Source organism: Acinonyx jubatus, chromosome C2 (assembly GCF_027475565.1).
Source record: "Acinonyx jubatus isolate Ajub_Pintada_27869175 chromosome C2, VMU_Ajub_asm_v1.0, whole genome shotgun sequence".
Lineage (NCBI taxonomy): Eukaryota > Metazoa > Chordata > Mammalia > Carnivora > Felidae > Acinonyx > Acinonyx jubatus.
The window spans coordinates 156,137,699-156,149,965 of record NC_069384.1 but is presented as its reverse complement, the minus strand read 5'-3'; the positions used below and the strand labels follow the sequence as shown (position 1 = coordinate 156,149,965).

Genomic DNA, 12,267 nt, shown 5'->3' with positions numbered 1-12,267 from the left:
ACACCCATGAACCCCTTCTCTCACTCTCTCAAAATCAGTAAATAAACATTAAAGAAGGAGGAGGAGGAGGAGGAGGAGGGGAGGGGGAGGGTCAGGGGAAGAAAGGAATAAAAGAAGGAGAGGGAGAAAAAAAGAAGGAGAGGAAAAAGAAGAAACTAAGGTTGGCTTTATGGAGCCAGTAAGGCCCTCGAAAAAATCTCCTGGAATTTTTCTTACAGGGTTCCCAGTCTTACCAATTGAGTAAGAAAGGTCATACCTGGCAGCCCCAGGAATATCAAGCTATTTCCAAACTTCAAGAAATAAAAAATTCACCCAAATCTATAGGTATTTCACGTGACATCTAGCAAATCACTGGGTTAGCTTCCTATCCTCAAGAGGCTTTTAAAAGTCCAATCTAAGAGTCCTTGTAAGAAGTTTTAGCAAAGGAGACTTTTAAAAAGTCTGGTCAATCATATTTTTGTTGCAGTTGTGTAAATAATAAAACCAAGTTTAATAATACTAGACTAATATGCAAACAAATTAGTCTGTGATTATTTTTTCTGAAAATTGGAGTAATTGTGAATAGAAAAATTATCTTGCAGTAAAAACTATTACACACTCTTGTGAATATCAGATTCTTGTCCTGTTCATTGTCTTTGAGATTTTGCTACTACCTGTAAACTGGTCTAGACTTTGAATTTCTCTAGGTTCCCAAACATCTGTTTTTGACTCTCCAACTTTATCCCACTCTTCTTTTTTTTTATTATTATTTGTTAAAATGTTAACTTATTATTTTGAGAGAGAGAGAGAGAGAGCGAGCGAGCGAGCTGGTGTGAGTGGGGGAGGGGCAGAGAGGGAGACAGAATCCAAAGCAGGCTCCAGGCTCTGAGCTATCAGCGCCGAGCCCAATGCAGGACTCAAACTCATGAACCATGAGATCATGACCTGAGCCAAAGCTGGATGCTTCACCGACTGAGCCACCCAGGCGCCCCCGCTCCTACTCTTCTGACTTGGAATCACTAAGAAGAAAGACTGCCCTTGAACCTCATAGAAAGGGACCATACCAGGTCCTCCTCACTACAAAGACAATAGCCAGATTTCAGGGCCCTGAATCTTGGGTCCACATCTCCTAATTAAAAAGGCCCCTGAGGTTCTTGAGTGGCTCAGTCGGTTGAGCGTCCGACTTCGGCTCAGGCCATGATCTCGCGGTTGGGAAGTTCAAGCCCTGCGCAGGGCTCTGTGCTGGCAACTCGGAGCTTGGAGCCTACTTCACATTCTGTGTCTTCCTCTCTCTGCCCCTCCACCACTTGTGCTCTGTCTCTCAAAAATTAAAAAACAAACAAAAAAACATTGAAAAGAATTTAAAAGGTCCCTTGCAGACTCTTGGACTTGCACGCCAGCTAGAGATCTAAGATTAAAATTGACTAGAGAGGTTTCTCAACGGAAGCAGATGGCATCTTGAGGTGGACGACTCTCCCAAAATCAGTGATCAAGATCTTCATCTCCAAGCAATATGAAATCTTTTATTCCTTTTGCTTTTTTGATACTTGCTTTTTCTCTGCTAACGCATGGCGAAACTATGCTTCTCAATTCTGGCAACTATCACTGAAGCTAGCACCAAGGCCATAGTTACACAACAAAAGTCCCTAGGGTTTCTTGCTAAGATGGTTTTAGATAATAAAATTGCTTTAAATTACTTATTAGCTGAACAAGGAGGAGTCTCTGCTTTAGCAAATACCTCATACTGTACTTGGATCAACACCTCTGGTACTATAGCAAATACAAGAAATTAACAAGCCACTAAAATAGGCTAAAGTAGGTTGATACCTCTGTAGGTAGGTACATTCTTTAATTTATTTGATACCAACTGGCTTGGTTCATGGGGGCCCTTGCTAAAGGATATACTTCAGTCTCTTAGTAATATCCCCCTCATAGCCATCACTGTAGTCTCCATGGTGCTCTGTATTCTCTCAAGAATTTCAAATACATGTTTGGAGACATCAGCAATATATCAAATGGTCTCACTGTGCTTGGATAAAGATAAACAAATGACAAAGAAATAAAGAGCAAAAACAATCCTTCCACAAATCTGATAGCATAACTTATCATAAGTTTCATGGGTTTCTCACAACAAGACAAGAACAATTAAAACCTGACAGTGACCAAGAGTGGCACTAATACCAGATTTGGGGTCACCCTTAAGGTGAGAATTGATAAATCAAACAAGGAGACCATTAGACTGAGGTGGCTCTAATGCCTTGGTAGCCTCATAAGGAAGCCAAAATCTAAGTCAGAGTCAATTCCCGTAATGCCTCAATGTTTTTCTGGTAAGAAAAACAACTAATCACCAGCAGCCAACTGGGCTTTCCCAAATAACGCAAACTGCTTAAGGTATAGCCAATCAAATAATGTCCTTGCTTTGCTACCAATCTTTTCTATAAAAGTGTTGTCCTTAGCTCCTGTTGATGGAGTCCTCCTAACCAGTTCCAATTTGGTGCTACTCAGTCCAAAGCAATGTTTCCTCATATAAACTCTTTAAAAATGTTAATATGCCTCAATTTATCTTTTTTTTAAGTTTATTTCTTTTGAAAGATAGAGAGAGAGTGTGCACGCAGAGGAGGGACAGAGAGAGAGGCAGAGAATCTCAAGCAGGCTCCACACCATCAGTACAGAGCCATATGTGGGGCTCAAACTCATGAACTGTGAGATCATGACCTGAGCCAAAATCAAGGGTCAGCTGCTTAGCTGACTGAGCCACCCAGGTGCCCCAAGTCACAACTTATCTTTTAACAGTAGCAAGTGTTGGTTGTATTAGAGGGATATAAAACCATGGAAACCATTATACACTATTGCTCGAAATACACAATTTGAATGACAAATCTGGTATTACTTGGAAAACTATGAAATCTCAATTTGGACATAAAAAATAAAAATCAGAATTGGTCCTTTCCATCCAAGATAGCTGAAGCCAGCAAAAGGCATAGGTTCTATAAAAACATAATTAAGGTATAGGCTGAATATAAAAAGTGTCACGAGAGAAAAGGCCTACCAACCTGGCTTAGGTTTAGAGAATATTCGTTTATTTATTCAACAACTATTAACTGAGTGCCTACTATATGCTAAATCCTGTTCTGAGTACTTTGGGATACAACAAAAAACACAGTTTCCATAATCTCTTCCTCATGGCTATGGCCTGACCCAAAGATAGACAGATCCTCCACCCCATTACAAATGGAATTCAAACTCCCCTTCTTGGCTTCCTGATCCTTTCTTTCCACCCCTGCTAGGCAAAGCATACTCTATTTGCAGATCTATGGGAGAGGATTTAGGGATGACGGAGGGGGTGAGGTGGGGTCCAATAAGAGGGGAAGCTGAATTCCATTTTAAATCCTTTTTTTACTACTTAAAGCATCAGTACTTTTTTAAGTATAAATTACACAGTAATTTAAAAATTTATTTAAAAAGAGATCACCTTCCAAAAGAGGAGACACCTTTTTTACTTCCTGTTTTCACCCACAAAAGAGGGTCTCAGAGCTTCTGGCCAGAAAAGGAGTGAAAATTTCATCAGAACAATTTCATTTCTTGTCACTTGGCCACAGCTAATTCTCAGTTTTACATTCTTTTCTTTTTTTCTCTGGTCACAATCCTGACATTCATCCCTACTCACCATACCCAAATTCCTTCCACATTTCAAAATAGGAGGGAAAAAAATTGAGGGGGAAATGCCCCTCTTATTTTAGATGCAAAAAGCTGATACATTTTAACTTGAAAACAAACTAGCCAAAACCTTCAGCATGTGGCTTTTGCATGCAGGAGGGAATCAGGGTAAAATGAAGCATCCTAAATTCTGAGGTTCTCAGCCTCAGAGAACCACCTGGAGATTTAAAGTACTAGGAACCCCCAGGGTCCTGCCCAAAATGCTGTGGATTTAATTGATATGGGATACAATTTCTTTAAAAGCTCTGCATGGGGTGGGGGAGAGCACGCCTGGGTGCTCAGTCAGTTAAGCATTCAACTTCTGGCTCAGGTCTTCATCTTGCAGTTCCTGGGCTCGAGGCCACATCAATTCTGTCCTGACAGCTCAGAGCCTAGAACCCACTTCGGATTCTGTGTCTCCCTCTCTCTCTGACCCTCTTCCACTCGCACTCTCTCTCTCAAAAATAAGTAAACATTAAAAATGTAAAATATCTTAATAATTAAAATTTTTAAATAAAAATAAATAAAAGCTTTGCAGGGGCATATAATATAGTGGGCAGCAAGTTAAGAGCCAATGATGGACATGGTACCTTGCTGCTCAAAGCCTCGTATAGGACACAACATGGACACATCTGGGACTTTGTCAGAAATAGTCTTTGGCCCCTCCCAGACCTCCTCAGTTAGAATCTGCAGTTTAACCAGTTAACCCCAGGTGATTTGTGTCCATATGCACATAAAAATTGGAGAAGCTCTACCTAGAGCTCATACCAATCACACTGACCCAATCTGTAAGGAGGTAAAGTACTCAGGAAATAGAGCTTGCGAGATTAGGAGTCTGACCAGAGGAGGCATTGCTACAGGCTCCGTGCTGTGGCTCTCAGAGAAATCGGGTGCTGGCAGAAGTAGGCTGAGCTTCAAACGCTATGAAGGATCTCAAAACAGAGCTGTTCTCCCAGTGGCTGCTGCCAGCTTTGCATTGCTGGTGGGGCCACTCTGATGGATCTGTTCCACCACATCAGTCTGGGTGTCATCTGTGCTGACTGCCTAGTCATGTTGTAAAACATCCAGTAAACACACCCCAAACACAGAGAACCTTCTCAAGCTCCTCTATGATGGGAACATTTCATTCTCAAACAGACAAAACTCAAAACTCATTCCATGGGTGGTTGTAAATATTCAATCTGCCCGCGCCCCCCACCTGGTACCACCTGCCTCCTGGAGTCAAGTTTTCTAAGATTATTATTTCAAAAGGAAAGTAATGGAGAAATTAGGCATTGACAAGTGGTAAGTTGTTCCCATTTTCTTTTTTAGTTATGTTGGATATGTCGACTGAAAGAAAGCCAACCTCAAAGTAGGTTAATAAATGCTTTATTCTTTGTTTTACTGAAGCCTATAGCCTGGGAAACGGTCTTTCAGATTGCTCTGAAGAACTGCTCCAAAGCTTGTTAGCTATGGGGGATATTATATACAAAAAAGGGAAAGGGGTATACATGCTTGCAAACAGCTCTCCAAACACTTGTGCTTCACAAGGTGTAATCTACTACAGTTGTAAGAACTAAGGTTTACTGATTTCCACACAGACATGAGAAAGGCCCTTAGGTCATCTTAGTACATTATATTTCTATCATATCTGGTTGTTTAAAAATATTGCTTGTATATCTCTGCTTAACTGGTTTTCTGCTTCTTCCTTTTCTTGATTTCTCCTTGAGGTCACTCGAGATGGTCATAGAAGGCTGACATCAGTCACCTACTGCAGTTTCAATGCACAGATATTTTCCAGTTGCCACTCCATATTCATTCTTGGTCCTTCCCAACCCTGTCCCGAGATGTGGGAGGTTGACCTTGGACTGCCCTCCAGCTTTCAGTTGGGTTAAACCAGTGCCAGTCTCTGGCAGGAGATCAGAAGGAGAGTCAGGTCCAAAATACTTATTCTTCCACTTCCCTCTGTACTTGACCATGGGTTGGCTATGCCCCTTCACTGAAGGCCACAGCTTCTCTCAGTTAGCCTGCTCCTAAAAGTGGTTGCTAGCCCTGGAGTTCTATACCACCATGTCAACTTTCCTTAAGCCATCCACCTTTTGTAAATCATCTTTGAACTCTCCTCAGTTACCCTGCTTCAGCATGCCATCTGTTTCTCTTCCACATCATCACCCTTTCTCTAGTATCAGACTCCATTCTCTGTTGCCATCCTTGGTGACTGGAGCATTGAAAAGAATCCTGGGGTGTTTCAGATGGGTGGAGTGGAGCCTCGGCACAGATGTACATCCTTCCTACTGAAAGATCAAGTGGCAACATGCTGAAGCCTGCCACTAGAAAGCATATGCCAGAGATAACCAGAACAGCTACCTGGCCCCTTGGCACAGGAGCTTGTAGCATACCCCCCAAAGGCAGCAGATGGCCTTTATGACATTGCCTACACATCCTCCAGGTTGCTGGCACTGTCGATAGAAGACATTTGCTCCAACAGAGGCTGGGCAGTGGGCTGATGTTGCTTCAGCTCTTCTTCACATGGCCACTCCACCCCAAAACCTATTTTCCCAGGATTCCACATATTGGCATATGATGCCATTGTTCATCCAGTAGGTGAGCCTCCCTAGAAATTACCTATAGGAATGTTGAAGACACGATGACAGGCCCAAAATGGAGTTGCTTATGCTAAGCCCAACTCACAAAACCAAATTTAATTACAATTTTGGCTGTCCCAGAAATGGATTCTTAAATCAGTTAATGAGGAATTTCCTGATTAGGTTAGGTAATCTGCCTGATAAACCCCCATCCCCCATAAGGAAAGTAATCTTAGAATAACCAAATTCCCCTTTTTGTCTAGTATAACTTACTTTTTCCTGCTCCCTCCTGCCTATAAAATCTCTTGCCTTGTAACTTTTCAGAGCTCCTTTCTACCTGCTAGATTGGATACTGTCCAGTTTATGAATTGCTGAATAAAAGCCAGTAAGACCTTTAAAATTTACTCTGTTGAGTTTTGTTCTTTTAAAGCTTATCAATTTTTATTTTTTTAAAAAAGTATTCTCAAGAGTCACATGATCTTCCAACTGAGCCAGCCAAGCACCCCAAATTTTGTTCTTTAGCAGTTTTGGCAATAAGGATGGGATCTAAAGGAGACCAATAATGGCCATGTGGACAAGGGGAAAGGCTTTGGTGCCTGTGAACCCTTAGTTCTCCATCTTTCTGTTTCGAAGGCCATGAGTCATTTTTTTTCTCAGATCTGAGTTCTGTTTCCCTTCTGTTGGAACTCTCTAGTCTTAATGGCTTTCCAGTCTGGGGCTAATGGGTTAGTTTAGGCTGACAGCAGTCTCCAACAATGCATACTAGTCCCTAGCCCTTGGTTAGTCTATAGTACCATTTCTTTGGTTACTGATGGTATCCACAATTGTATGTCGTTGGTTATTGTTGGTTTCAGCTAATGTGCACATAAGGTAAAGAAATAATAGATCTATTGTTATGGGAATCCTAGAAGCCAAAACTGTAAATTTCGTGGGTGTAGGTTGAACACTTAGCACACCTGTCACCTAACTCTGAGACTCCTGTGCTGGTCACTGAATGGCTTAGATTGACATTAGGGCATCTGTCAATCTCAAGGAAATGTGTGTTTTACAAGTTACCACCATAAAATTCCCAGCCCATCCAAATTAGGTATTCACTTGGCTTTAAGAGATTCGGGGCTTAACTAAAGAGATGGCTCCTCAAATTCTGAAGAGTTGAGTGCTCTACCTTCCAGCACACCTGCTTACTTTGCTTCTAAGAACTGTGGTCCCGAAAGCTATAGATTTCTACAAAAATGGCAAAATCTTACTAAAGACAACCTAGAATTGTAATGACCATTATGGAGAACATTCCAGTTAGGTCATTCTTTTAAGAAGAGCACTTGAAAGCAAGGGTTCCCAAATCAAACAGAATGGAATACCTATGTTGATTGGTATGTAGAAGCCTCCAAAGGGCTTCCAGATGTAAAAATAGCTTCATTGCAAAAGGCTAATAAAAATTAAAGACACAAGAGGTCCCTGAAACCAAAGACTGTAAGACTGATGTGACTTGTACCTGAGTACTCGCAATCTACTAATCCTCTATTTGAATTGCTGTTCCACTTTGAAGAGACTATGAAAGAGTTATGTTTTAAAATAAGATCACCAACATGGTATCGAGGCCTGTATTGGGCTCCACACTGTGAGTGGAGCCTGCTTGGGATTCTCTCTCTCCCTTTCCCTGGTGCCCCTCCCCACCTCAAAAATAAAATTTAGACCACTGGGCCTACTGGTGATCATTTTCAGTTATCTCCTCTCCTTGGTTGAAGACTGAACTAAAGGCCCTAAAGAATTTCCTAAACCCAGATAGGATCCCCTAAAGTTTTCTGAAGAATTTAGAGTTCTCATTAGGGCCTATGATCCTGGACTTCCAGATTTTTACCAGTTTGTGCATACAGTGAAGCTCAGAAAAGGAGACAGGAAGCAGAATGACATAACCCCAAGAATGATATTCAAGATTCTCAGTCTGCAACGTGGTCTCCTTATGGATCAGAAAACGCTTGCAAAATATTGCAGCAGATATTTTAAAAGCCATTCCTTGCATCTTCCCTGCCTGCACTGATTGGTCTATTATCAAACCTGTGAACCAAAGAAAGCTGAATCTGAGGCAGACTAAAGCGTGTCTGAACTCTCTTCCTATAGCATTCTGGTTTCTATATAATGGATGATACTACCCAACCTGCTCCAGCTGCCTTATGTGTAGATATAATACCTCCTAGGATTAGTGGATTGATTACAAGGCAGAAAATAGGATGGGAAGCCACAAGTCTGAGTGAACTTGTGACCATAGCTGAGCACTTTGAAAGGATCTTGGAATGGACTGTTAACAAAGGTCTGCTAAGTTAGTGTCCTTATAGTTTTAATAGGTGTAAGGCCAGAAACCTAAAACAATACCTGGGCTTCTCCCATTGCACCCTCCTAGGGGTCCATCATCAAAACACCCAGACATGTTGTCTCATTTATAATCAACTGGGACACTGGAAAAAGATTGCCCCCAAAGGTTTTGTGCAAATCCTTCAAATAACTCAAATACCCCTATATCTGCTTTTGAAGAAGGGCCCTATATGGGCCCCTCCCAGGGATGACAGGACTTCGAAGGATTCTCCAGTAAACTGCTGCTAGTTATTTTCATAAACAGCCAAGGGGAAAGTAAAATTAAAATCAATAGAAAACCTTGCCAAATTCTGATACCAGAGCTGCACTCTGCTTGAAACCTGATCTCTCATAGGCCAACAAATCCCTTAGAGTAAAAATAAATAAATAAATAAATAAATACATAAATAAATACATAAATAAATAAATAAATATTAAATTAAGTTAAAAAGAAGAAAGAAACAAAGATATAAAACAACAACAATGACAAAAATCTCCATAGATGGGTATCCAATTAAATTCAGGGACAGTTTTTATCTCAACTAGTACAAATGACTAAGAACTTTCACTGAAATCATTCCTTTTTGCTATGATACAGCTCCCATCAGTCTATAAAATAGAGATCTCTTTTGCCCCTAATATAGACCTTACCTTAGAATATCCTGACTAACCTAAAGCTGATGTTTTAATGTTCCTTACAATCCAGGCTTAATAAGCAGGGGGAGAATTTCCAGCAAAAGATCCCTCCTAATTTAATCGAGGTGTCCAAATATCTGTGGGAGACCTCTAATACTGACATTGGGAGAATAAAAAAACAGAATCTATAAAAATTCAGAGAGACCTAACGAAAACTATTCCCAAGTTATCTCCATATCTGTTAAAATCTGAAGCCATACAAGACCTCACGCTAATAGAAGACCTAATTGCCCAGGGCCTAATCATTCCCTGCCCCAGCCCCTGTAACATATCAACTTTGCCAGTCCAGAAATATTGTAGGTAGGGATAGAGATTTGTCTAAGACTTGAGAGCTATTAAACAAGATAGTTATTCCCAGAGCACCTAGCTTGCTTAGTTGGTAGAGCATACAAATCTTTTTTTTTTAATTTATTTATTTACTTTGAGAGAGACAGAGAGACAAAGAGAGAAAGAGAGAGGAGTAGGGGAGGGGCAGAGAGAGAGAGAGAGAGAGACAGAGAGAGAATCCTAAACGCTGACAGTGCGGAGCCCGATGCAGGGCTCAAAATCGTGAACAATGAGATCATCACCTGAGCCAAAATCAAGAGTCAGATGCTTAACTGACTGAGCCACCCAGGCACCCCAAGTAGAACATACAACTCGATCTCAGGGTCACAAATTCAAGCCCCATGTTGAGTGCAGAACTTTATTTAGGGGAAAAAATATATAGAGTTATTCCCCTTTCCCAGTTGTTCCAAACCCTAACACCCTGTTGTCACAAGTCCTACTGTAAAGGTTAAATTGTAGTGTAGGGCTAACCTGTAGCCTTGAGAAATAACAGCTTTGTTTTGACACTGTAGGTTAAGAGATAACAGGCCTGTCCTATCAATCAAGGGAACAAAAGTTCAAGGGAAATCAATTGGATTGGTGTTTGGATTGGGGCAAGGGTATGTTGAGAACTTTGAAAAAGTGGGCCAGAGGCAGGGTCAAGGAGGTCAACTGGTTGCGGCTTAACCACAGAAGGTCTGAACTGCTTCCACCCCCATCTGGGAACTATTTCTTTGTTCTGTTCCCAGGTGATGATAAGATGATGTGGTCGGCTATAAAAACTCTGTACCCCAGCTGTTCAAGGCCGCACTCTGATCAAGAGTGTCAGTCCCGATGGGTCGGCCTTGCCTCTCAATTGCAATAAACTTTGTTGTGACTGTCACTGGTGCCCGTAGCATTCTGTTTCAGGAGTCATGTGGATGCAACACTACCAGATGTAAATGATTCACTGTTGTAGACCTATGTTCAACCTTCTTCAGCATTTCTGTAGACCTCAGCTACCAATACTTGTTTGCTTTTATTTAGAATCAGTAATATACCTGGACAGTGGTGCCGCAAGGGTTCACTGAGGCCCCTTATTTCTCCCAAGTGGTCCATCAAGATTTAAGTCTCTTTCAGTTCCCTGGGAAATCAACCCTTCTACAGTATGTAGACTATCTCCTGCAATGCTTAGTTACCAAAGAAGCATCTGTGTAAGATTCCATTTATCTGCTGCAACAGTTAGCTGAGAAAGAACAGGAAGTCTGTACGGAGAAATGACTTGATTTACCTAGTCATAATGTAAGTACTGTAGGAATCCAATTGTCTCCAAAGATAATTTTAAGCTTATTCAAGCATTCTCTAGGCCCATGATCGGCAGTAGCTTTCTGGATTTCTACCCCTAGCTGGATATCATAGATTCTGGGTTCCTGACTTTTCTCTATCAACTTCTCCACTCTATGACCTTCCTGAAAATGCAGTGAGCAGGCCATTATGAGATTTACAAAAGCACTATAAGAACTCCTGCCCTAGGGCTATCTAACTATTCAAAGGCCTTCACCTTTTTTGTGCAGTAGAGAGATAATCAAGCCCTGTGAATGCTCACACAAGAGCGTGCTGATAAGAATAGGCCTATTGGCCTATTATATCATACAACTTGATTCACTTGCTCGTGCCCATCCCAATTGCCTTAAGGCCTTACTGAAGCTGCAAAGTTAGTAAACATTTCCATGGATTTAGTCCTAGGAAATGATGTTTATTTCGCAAGCTCCACATGCCGTCCTAAGTCTTCTTAATTCTGAATTGACTCATCATTTCTCTGCATGCAGACCAACCTCCTATGAGATCCTTCTGCTCTCACTACTAACATACAGGTTAGTATGCAACATTGCAACATTCTTAATCCTGTCCTTGTCTGATGAAAATGAACCCCACGACAGAAAGGTAATCATGTCCCATTTTGTGATACCAAGTCTGGATTTATGACACACTTCTTTGATGAATCCCGATCTAATTTTATTTGTTAATAGATTATCCTCTAAAAATGAAAAAGGGACTTTCCAAACTGGCTATTCTATTACTACGCAATATGAACTACTTGAGAGGGGAAACCTCCCACAAGCTAAATCAGCCCACCAAGCGGAGCTATAGACCCTTACCTGAGCATGCCAATTATCTGAAGAACAAACTATTGATATCATATTTATAATGACAGCTGGTATGCCTTTAGGATCAACCATGATTTTTGGATGTTAATGGAAACAAAAAGGTTTTCTCACATCCACTGGGACTCCAATGAAAAATGGACAGTAAGCAAATGATTCCTTGCTGCTATTCTCTTATTTTTCTGAAATTACTGTCATCAATTTGAGGCTCACACAAAGAGGACTGAAAATGAGTTTAGGGAAATGTCCCAACTGACTTTCATGTAGTAGCAACAAAAACTATAAAGGTTTTGGCATATGGGGATGAAGTCAATTCTTGCTTCTGCAAAAAAAAAAAAAAAAAAAACCAAAAAACAAAACAAAAAAAACCCTGACCCTTTGAGCTCGACATTACCTTTTGTCCTCTTGAAGGTCTTGTGATATGTGCTCCTGAGTCATAGAAATCACAATGGGCAAACAATGTTTGTAAATGGAATGAACAGTTGGGACCATGGGAGACAACATGGCTGCTTGTTCCTTCCTAGTGGAAGAGG

The 12,267-nt window shown here is 41.1% G+C and overlaps 1 protein-coding gene across 2 annotated transcripts in view; it reads left to right on the top strand.

The window, feature by feature from the left end:
* ZNF852 (zinc finger protein 852) overlaps positions 1 to 12,267 on the top strand; it is a 68,661-nt gene that overhangs the window by 30,808 nt on the left and 25,586 nt on the right. The gene's annotated exons all lie outside the window — the stretch shown is intronic.